The sequence below is a fragment of the Culex pipiens genome, chromosome 1, assembly GCF_016801865.2.
Source record: "Culex pipiens pallens isolate TS chromosome 1, TS_CPP_V2, whole genome shotgun sequence".
Taxonomy (NCBI): Eukaryota; Metazoa; Arthropoda; class Insecta; order Diptera; family Culicidae; genus Culex; species Culex pipiens.
The window spans coordinates 69,265,030-69,274,764 of NC_068937.1; the positions used below are offsets into that span (position 1 = coordinate 69,265,030).

General features: G+C 38.6%; 3 long non-coding RNA genes across 3 annotated transcripts; 1 reads left to right on the plus strand and 2 right to left on the minus strand.

Moving 5' to 3' along the window:
- Nucleotides 1–840: 840 nt before the first annotated feature.
- LOC120424747 (uncharacterized) lies at nucleotides 841–2,121 on the minus strand. The gene is made up of 2 exons (XR_005606420.2): nucleotides 1,257–2,121; nucleotides 841–1,200 (listed from the first exon to the last, which is right to left on the minus strand). It is a non-coding gene; the product is annotated as an uncharacterized LOC120424747 (long non-coding RNA).
- Nucleotides 2,122–2,274: 153 nt separating this feature from the next.
- LOC128092933 (uncharacterized) lies at nucleotides 2,275–3,205 on the plus strand. Its single transcript, XR_008212109.1, has 2 exons — nucleotides 2,275–2,426; nucleotides 2,484–3,205. It is a non-coding gene; the product is annotated as an uncharacterized LOC128092933 (long non-coding RNA).
- Nucleotides 3,206–7,699: 4,494 nt separating this feature from the next.
- Nucleotides 7,700–8,552, minus strand: LOC120424745 (uncharacterized). The gene is made up of 2 exons (XR_005606419.2): nucleotides 7,927–8,552; nucleotides 7,700–7,865 (listed from the first exon to the last, which is right to left on the minus strand). It is a non-coding gene; the product is annotated as an uncharacterized LOC120424745 (long non-coding RNA).
- Between the last annotated feature and the right edge of the window lie 1,183 nt (nucleotides 8,553–9,735).

The following is a 9,735-nucleotide window of genomic DNA, read 5'->3' on the forward strand; positions in this document are numbered from 1 at the left end:
TTGGCGAAGAAAAAGCCGTTGCGGAGGCCCGAAGCAAGCAGGTGTTATGACAAGGCCACCGAAGATCCCGTAGCGTGACAATCATCCTCCGTATCGGCTTTCTACCGGTTTGGTCTCAAATATTGATCTTTTAAACTTGCTAACTCTGCACTCGATCATGACCACCTTTATCACCGTTTAATTTGGCCTCGCACGATAATTTACAGTGAAAACAGTAAGTACAGACTTGTGTTAAATTGCGTTCTTAGAAGTATCTGACTTGGGTGTTTCTTTTCAATGGCTTCTCAAAGTCGGTACAGGACGTCGACAAGGTGCTCCTTAAAAACACCTAAACTCCCAAGCTCGAGAAAAAGGGGGACTTTGTATGGAAATTCCCCCTTTTTATCGAGCTTGGGAGTTTTAGTGTTAATCTTGCGGCCAAGACCATTTCTATGGGGTAGCCGAGTCTGCAGCAGCCAATCCAGTAGTTCACTGACTTGGCGACCAACATTAGCTAAACCACCCAAAAATTGCATTGTTATGTCCAACAAGCAGGGCTACGACATCAGCCAGGACATCGTCGCACCCAACAGTATCCGCGAATCACCGCATCTGGATACTGCCCGTAATAAGCTGGACATCCTAGTTTCGCTAGTCAGTCTCGCCCTCAATACCAACGATCTTATGCTGGACGAGTGCTGCCTCCTCCCGAACCAGGCGCGGATCCCCCAGTTGCAGTTTGTCCCCTCGCGGACCATGATCGCTTCACCGTCACAGTTTAGAAACATACAATAAACATGTTTTAATCGTGTGGAAAAAGTGGAGCTGTTCCAAAGTCTAGGCAAATAAAATTCAATCCGTTTGTTTGATAATATTTCTATTTGAGTCATGATTATTATATTGAATGCTTAAAAATCAATAAAATACTAAAAGAAACACGTTGCAGCAAAAATCGATGCAATTTGGTTCATCGTAGTGTCTAGCATGTGATGTGATTTAGATTAGACGTGTTCCAATTTGCCCGACAAATGGGCGACTATTCCGGCAACGGAGGTAGCCACGCAGAGTGGTTCTTGAGGAATCAGACCCGAGAAAAGCTTTCCTAGAGTTCTGTTCCCACGAAGGAATCCGTGGCTGCTAGAAGCGCCGAAGGTCATCTAGATCGCTGTGCAGTTTCCTCTTGCCGTGGTTGAATTGGTGACAGGTCCACCTTAACGATGCCTGTAAACAATAAACTTTTCCATAAATATTTTTTTCTGTTATTTCATTCTACTCACTTGCTGATACGTCTCCACTGCGAACACTCCGTATCGTCGGAGGTTCTGCGCGCGGGATTTTTGGTGGTCGGAAACGCCCGCAACGAGTTGATATTGTAGGATCCAACTTGGATCCAACGCTTTGAAGTTGAAGTTGAAATGTTGACAGAAAATAAACAAAGTTTTAAAAGCAGCTGTTACTACGATGCAACCGAAACACTTGAACTGAAACTGGGGAAAACTCACTTTCCCTTTGGAAACATCGAAAAGTTGTACCTGTGAATTGCCACCAGGTGCAATTTTGGCGTGGCGGTAGTGTCGCCAGCCCCATCAGGGGAGTGGCGTATCTATATATATTTAGTCTATGTACCAACCAAAAGTACAACCGTAACGCCTTCGATGAGGCGTTATGATAGTGGAAGGTGATTTTTGTTCCATCACAGCAATCTCCTCCCAACAAGCAGTGACAGTTTTAAAATAAACAACCACCAGCCTGATGGCAAGATTGTCAAATTGTATGTATGGGCCGCGATACTCACATTGGTTGGACCGTGGACCCCGCTATTTGGTCGCTTTACCCCTCTGACGCTAAATATAGGGTAAAAGAGCCAGCAAATGTGCAATTGAAAAAAAAGTTTTTTTTGTGAAAAATTATTTTAAATTTTGTTTTTGATGAATAGGTTTGAATATTTTTTGTCAGAAAATAAATAACTAGAAAAAATAAAATATTATCCAGCCTTTTGAGGACGAAGTCAATCGTTCACATTTTTTAATGTTAGCTTATACACATATTTTAGTGTTAAATGTAAATATTCCAAGAAGATAATGTCCAGCTTGTGACGATAAACTACTTTTCCTTTACTTAGAAATCGAATTTAGAAGGGAAACGATAACCTGCTATGTTGGTCCGCACCGGGTTCTGAACTCCCATTTATGAGGCGGAAGCGTTGCCGCATGGCTCGATCTTAACAAAAAAATTAACTAGACAATAAATAACAATTTCAATATTAAATAAACTTAGTTTCGAATTTACTCATAAATGGCCTGTATACCCTATTTTGTGCAACCAGTTTATGGAGCGTTCACCCTATATGGACTGTCAAAAGCGAGGTTCACTTTTTGACAAGCTTGCCACCAGTCTGACAACCACAGACCAACATAAAAAAAAAATCGCGATCGACAAAAAATGAGGTTGTGAGTACGATTATGAACTATTGCATCCATTATAATTAATTTTATTTTTCATAGAATGGCAAAATAAAATGGACTCTAAGGAGCTTCTTATCCCAGTAGTTCCATGGCAAGCACGAGGGACAGTTTCATGGGCAGCAATTCGACCGTGTCGTCAGCACCAACAGCAGCAGCACAACGGCAAGCAACAATACCTGCAAGTGACCTACGCTTAGGCAAATGTAATTGGAAAGCGCATCCGCATAAAGCTGTGCAGTCCGCGGCCTTGCTCGATATACATACATATCCAAGTTCGGCCTCTAACGTCCCAGAATCAACTCCAAGACGATGGCACAAGACAACAATCAAAAGTACAACCCGGCTTTCCAGAAGCTGGCGACATTTCTCGCCATTGTCGTCGTTATCTTCTCCAGTTTTACCTAAATCCAGTCCGAAACGACCGCCGGTCTCAACGCAGGTTCACGGATGGTTGAAGGTCGACTAGTGCAAAAATCTGTTTCGGGACGGCAGAAATCGACGACTAATTCGTGGTAATAAACGACTACCGCTACTTACTTAAAGAACAGTTCTATTATACAAAATCGATGCCAACATTACAAAAAGCATCATGTACAAACCATCCTTTTTGAGAAAAACGCATTTGAATGTTAAGCATCATTTTTCAATTCCCATTTTGATATAAAAGCAAAAGAAGATGTTTTAATGATAACAAACGATGAAAAACGTGGCTTTTATTGATATTTGATCATCCATATTCAATAAAACATTATTTCCTCAAACTTGTTTGTTTATTTCTCAACAGGCACTTATTGCCCAAATGAACATAAAAACTTCCCGTCATTATATTTGAGAAAAACAAACATAACGTCTTTTGAAATCACCAACGCTTATATCACCCTGCTGTCATTGAGGGGGGCGCTTTGTTATGATTCGTTCTTATTCGCCGAATGTACATGGCGCTTTTTTCCTGATGCTTTTTTTTTCTCGTCATGAGGTTTATGTACCGTAAACTGGGGTGACTTTGATAGCCCGGGGTGACTTTGATAGGTTTTTCAAATGCCCGTCAAATTAATATCTAAACATTTTTGAGAATTTAGAGTATGTAAGCATTAAGGGATAGCTTATTATCGAACATATATGCAAAAATGTGACTGTTACATTGGATGTATCAAAATTAGTGGTCAAATCAAATTTCTATCAATGTCACCCCGGGCTATCAAAGTAACCCCAGTTTACGGTAGTCTTTTATTTGACAGATTGACAGGGCTATATAAACAGGCATTGCTGATGGCAGAGAATTTGTTTATGTTACTTTATTTAAAATCATTATTAAACAGACTTTACTGAAGTAGCTTTTGCTCATTTTAGTGGAGAGGTGGCTTATTAGGAATACTTTCAGAATATGCAATAACCCAGAAAGTGTAAAAATGTACATGATGCCTTTTGAAATGTTACCGTCGAAATGTGAATAACCGTCAACTGGGGTGAATCGGGACACATGGGCCGAATTGGGACAGCAGTTTTAACCATGTAGGTGCACAATATTTTGATTTTTCTGGTTGGTTTCGGTTAGAACAGACGGAGACCAACAAAATGTGTAAATCCATTTCCAAACTTAAAACCAGAGTTCGGAAACTCACTCACAAGTTACTCAACCATGAGGAAAAACTAAGTTACCTGCGAGTAAATTACTCATCACTCTCGGTGAGTGTGAGGGCCTCCCTCATTTACTCACAAAGAGGGCGTTGAGGGTTCATGAGGGCTATTTTAGAAAACAAATTTCGAGATGTCAAACCCACATCGGTGATTTTCTTGTTCACTCAACAGCGCAAAAGTAGTCCTGATGGTAGAGGCGCAGTGATATCAATGAGAAGTTTTTTTTATCACAGTGGTTCAAATCCTGATTTTTATCTGTTTACTAATAAACAGGTAAAGCGAGCCTGTTTCTAAACTGACAGCCTATTTTGTCGATCAGATAATTAGTAAACTCAACCTTTTTGTTGGTAAGAATAACTATTTTTGCGACATCGCTTGAGCTGTCAACTACTTTAAGGATTTCTTACTAAAAAAGTTCCAAGTCAAATCAACCAATTTTTTTAGAAATTTCAACCAGTTTTTAGTAAGTTTTGCGAGAAACCTCTTCTCCGTGCAGATTAAAAAAATTGTTCAGCAAATCTGTTTATTCACTTAAGGACCGTCTTAAACATCACAAAAGAAATTGACTAGAAAATGAATAAATAAATAAAATTTACACAAAAAGGAGTTCCGTTTTAGTTGGCTCAAAATTAGTAAAATTCCTACTTTTTTTAGCAGAATTAGCCATATTCTCAGTAAAATTTACCATTGGCAAATTGTAAAAAATAACAAACACAGATTGCTGCATCGCCAATTGATATTAACAGCATAAAAATGATTGGCAGCAATGAGTTTTAACAAAAACATTGGTGTTTCAACCAAATTTTTCGTACTGATTATAAAAACATTACTGGAATTGACAGATTGTCAGATCGAGGCACAAAATCACGGGGATGCTACGGCTGTCATCTGCATACAATGTCACTGAAGCCTAAAAAGTACCAAAGTTTTGGTGTCTAGTGTCAAAATTATGGGGAGTAACATGACAAAAAGGGCGCAAAATCGAAAGGACGAAAATAGTTTTTTCCTTTATTTTTGTTTTGTTAGTTAAAATCTTGGTTAAAATGAACTTAAATGTGTACCATTATCCGTGGTAAATCGGGACACGCGGGGTGAATTGGGAAGTGAATTTAGCAATGTTTTGCACAATATTTGGATATTTTTAATTGGTTTCAGTTAGAATAGGCACAAAACAACAAAATTAGTTTCTAAATTTGAACTTTTATGTCTAAAAACAGCTGTTCATAGAAGGCTTTCTGGTCGAAAATTTACCAACACATTCAAACCACGGGGTACCATAGAAGTTCGTTTGTTTGACTCAAAAAACGCAAATGTGGTAAAATGTACCATGCTTCGGGACCATTCATAAACCACGTGGACACTTTAGGGGGGGGGGGGGGGTATGGCGATTGTCCACGCTCCATACAAAAAAGATTTTTTTGTATGGACAATTGTCCACGAAGGGGGGGGGGGGGTCGAGATTCCCAAAAAAGTGTCCACGTGGTTTATGGATGGTCCCTTCTTCGTAACTGCATGGTAGTGAATACTAAATCATGATAATCTTTTCTGTATTGGAGGGTTAAAATTACTATGCACTACTGGACATCGTAAAATTGACAACGTAATTTATTCAAATCAAGTTTGTACGGTTAGTTTTTAGTAAAATACATCGGTGCGTGCCTCAACTTAAATCCACAATATGGAAGCAATAACCATGGTTGGGCCAGTGCATGTTGATTTGAGTACACAGAAAAAATAATGTAAATTTGAAAGCTGTAATTTTGGAAGGTTGAATATTACCTCTTTTATGATGTAATTTTACCTCAATTTAGACTGAAAAAGTGACATTACACCAGAAAAATGGTAAAGTTACTCTTCCCCCCTTCCCAGATGTAATATTACCATGATTTTTTTTTCTGTGTATTATCTAGCTTTGAACTTAATGTTACAATGAATTGTTTCAGGAGGAAATTTTTGCTCCGATATCCCATTTTTGGAGATGGATTTATCAAATTCGAGTTCCTGAGCCAATTTCAGAATAACATGTATTAAAATGTTAATATTTATTCATTTATACTCTTTACTAAACTAAAATTTAAAAATATCGCCGATTCACATTTATTGGAAATTTAATTCATACCCAACGATACGAAATGTCAACCGACAAGAGCAGATTCTTATTTTGCCTTTATTTTTTAAAGAGTAGGCATAAATAGATGATGATTCCTACATGTCGCCAATGAGCTCCAGGTCGAAATGTCGAAAAATGCTAATTTTTCACTAAAATGCTTATAACTTCCGTTAGATTTGAACAATTTGGATGCTTCACCCTTCATTTTGTAGCATTTTTCAAGCCCTGTTTAAGAATTTTGAAGCTCAATTGAAATTTGCCTTAGTCGCAGATTTTTTTAAATTTTTTTTAGTTATTTCAAAGTTAAAATGTTGTGTCCAGATTTGTTCCACTTTCCATTGAGCTAGAGTGCTCATATTTAGCCCAGATGTTAGTTATATAAGTTCAAACTACCCCTGAATTTCAGGAAGATTGGTGAGCTCCACGACGTCCCTAACAATGGGCTATGCCCTGTTCGTGGACACGCTCTCAAGGTTTCCCAACATCATGGTTTAGCTCACATATTGGTTTAACCGCCTCAAATTGTAGATTTGAATTAACATTATGATGATCTGTAAGTTAATTGGCCAAATTAGAATTTGCGGAAAACATTTCAGAGGATTTTAAAAAGACACCTGCTGGGAAGCTTTGCCTGAGACCTGATGCTAGACATAAAAGAATCATTCTGAGCAGCTACAGGATTTTTTTTCCAAACAAATTAAATACGATTTATTATATTTTGATTTGTGACCCTCTGAAATGTTAATCCCGCTATACACTATACATTTGGTGGCGGCTTCAGCAAGCTACGTCAGTATCACGGGCCTGCACAAAATAAGCAGAAAGACGTCACGGAGCGTTAGGTCCTGTACGAAGCTGATCGTTGAAATCGAGGCACAAAATAAGCAGAAAGACGTCACGGAGCGTTAGGTCCTGTACGAAGCTGATCGTTGAAATGTTGTGTGGATTGTTTTTGTTGAGTGCAAGTGATCGTTATGTGCAGGTACTGCTGCCCAGTCACGGCGTTCTCACAGAATTCTTACAGAATTCTAGCAGAGCGAAAATATTCTTACTAGAACTGTGTTATTGTCCTGCCAGAACTTTGCAACAATTCTCAAAGAATTTTAGCTCAAATGCAATAACCGGTTCTAGCAGGAGCCGGCGAAATCAACTGGTTATGTTAGAATCCTGCTAGAATTTAGCTAGAACAATTCTGACAGGCCAACCTGCTAGAATTCTGTAAGAATTTTGCTAGAATGAGACGGCAAAATTTTCTGCTAGAATCCTGCTAGAATTTTATTAGAACTTTAAAGGTCGATTGTTATCAATAAAAAGTGGTGCAATTTTTAATTGCTAGATATTTCTATTCTAGCTATATAAAACAATTTTTCAGGCAGCTTTATTTTAAGATACATAGTATTTACACTTTTCTATAAATAAAATTATGCACTGCATAACAAAATACAAACATTTCACGACTGCAGTGCATTGATTTCTCTTCCGGGTGGGATTCCTGTGGTCCGATTCATCTTGCAGCGGAGTAGGCAGCTTGCGTCATTTCTTCTGTCCGAAGAATCCGGCCCTTTTTTCCTCGCCGTCGGCACCGAATTTCGATGTTCTTGGCCACCGTGCAGACATCGTCGTCGTTTTCCTACTAGATCCGGATGTTCTCCGACGTCACACGGTTCCTGTTTCTGTGAGGAAGGCAATAAGACATAATTTCAAGAAAAAATAATATATAAATAAAATTCTTACCACAGCACGGGTGGATGAAGGAACGGCACCGGAACTATACAGGAACAGCATCTTCTTCGATTGGAAGACCAATCAAAACTTGTGCGAACACGTTCGCTTTCAAGATGGTGGTCGGAAATTGCGAAGCGGTTCAGCAAAAATGACGTCATTTTCGCTGGTTTTGCTCTGTCAGAGTCTTCTAACTAAATTCTTACAGATTTCTGTCAGATTTCGCTCTGTCAGAAAATTCCGACAAAATTCTGACAGGCCTGCTAGAATTATTCTAGCAGGATTCTAGCAAAACAAACTCTGCTAGAATTTCTCGTGATTGGGGATGCGTTCAAAAATGTCAGTTAGTACAAATGGTTGCAGGGCGATATCTCCGCGTGGGAAACGAATTTATCAGATCTGTTAGAAGCGTTTTGTAGGGAATTTAATTAGCTAAAAGATGGCATCATTAACCCATGGGGGATGTGCTCTCTTATTTATCATCATCATGGGTTGGGCTAAGTGGGCAATGGGTTGGGGAAAATTGTTGTTACGTCGTTTTTTTTTTTTGCCTGGACGACCCCTACAGTTGAGCTAGAAGTGCTCAATGACTTGAAGAATGTTTCAAACTGGACTTTTGGGTTGGGCTAAGCGGGAAATGGGTTGAGGAAAATAGTTGTAACGTCGTTTTTTTTGCCTTGACGACCTCTACAGTTGAGCTTAGAGTGCACAACGACTTGAAGAATATTAAATTGGACTTTTGGGTTGGGCTAAGTGGGTAATGGGTTGGGGAAAAATGTTGTTACGTCGTTCCTAGAGAGCCTGGATCTTATTAGAGAACGGACATCTCAAACCAAAAGTACCAATCGAAGCACGAGAACTGTCAAACGGAGGTACCAAACGAGCATAAGACAAAGGATTTTGCTCGATTGGTACCTCCGTTTGACAGTTCTCGTGCTTCGATTGGTACTTTTGGTTTGAGATGTCCGTTCTATAATAAGACCCAGGCTCTCTAGTCGTTCCCAACCCATTTCCCACTTAGCCCAACCCAAAAGTCCAATTTGAAACATTCTTTAAATCGTTGTGCACTCCTAGCTCAACAGTAGGGGTCGTCCAGGCAAAAAAAAACGACGTAACAACAATTTTCCCCAACCCATTTCCCACTTAGCCCAACCCAAAAGTCCAGTTTGAAACATTCTTCAAGTCGTTGTGCAACTCTTAGCTCAACTGCAGGGGTCGTCCATGCAAAAAACTACGTAACAACATCTTCCATAGTTGATGTGCAGTGCACACTTGGCACAACTGTATGGGTCGTCCATTCTTAAAAATATTACGTATTTAATTTGTTTGGGGCACATTTGTTCTATTCAATACATTCATCGTTTTTATTGCATGAGACACACTTGTTCCAACTGCAATTCACCATAAATCTAAATAATGGTTTGTGCCTTGGATACCATTCGTTTTGAAAGGTCGTATGACATGATTGAAACATAATAAACTAGCTAAAAGTTTTTAAAACATCATTTTCTTATGTTTATAATAGTACATCAACCTAGTATTCGTCATAGTTGATGTATTATAGATGTTTTTTACAATTATATTCATAAAAAATATAATTCCACCAAGTTTTTCATACAAAAATTTTGATTTAAATGCTCTTTTTTCCAAAAAGATAATTCAAACTAAAATAAGTGTTTGAAAAAAGTTTTGATATAAAATGTTTTTCTTAAGCTCGAATTAATATATTCGTGAAAAAATAACATTGAAACAACTAATTTGAACTATTTTAACAATAAAATGACTTTGCACGCTTTTGTAACAAAGCCCTGTGCACGTTTG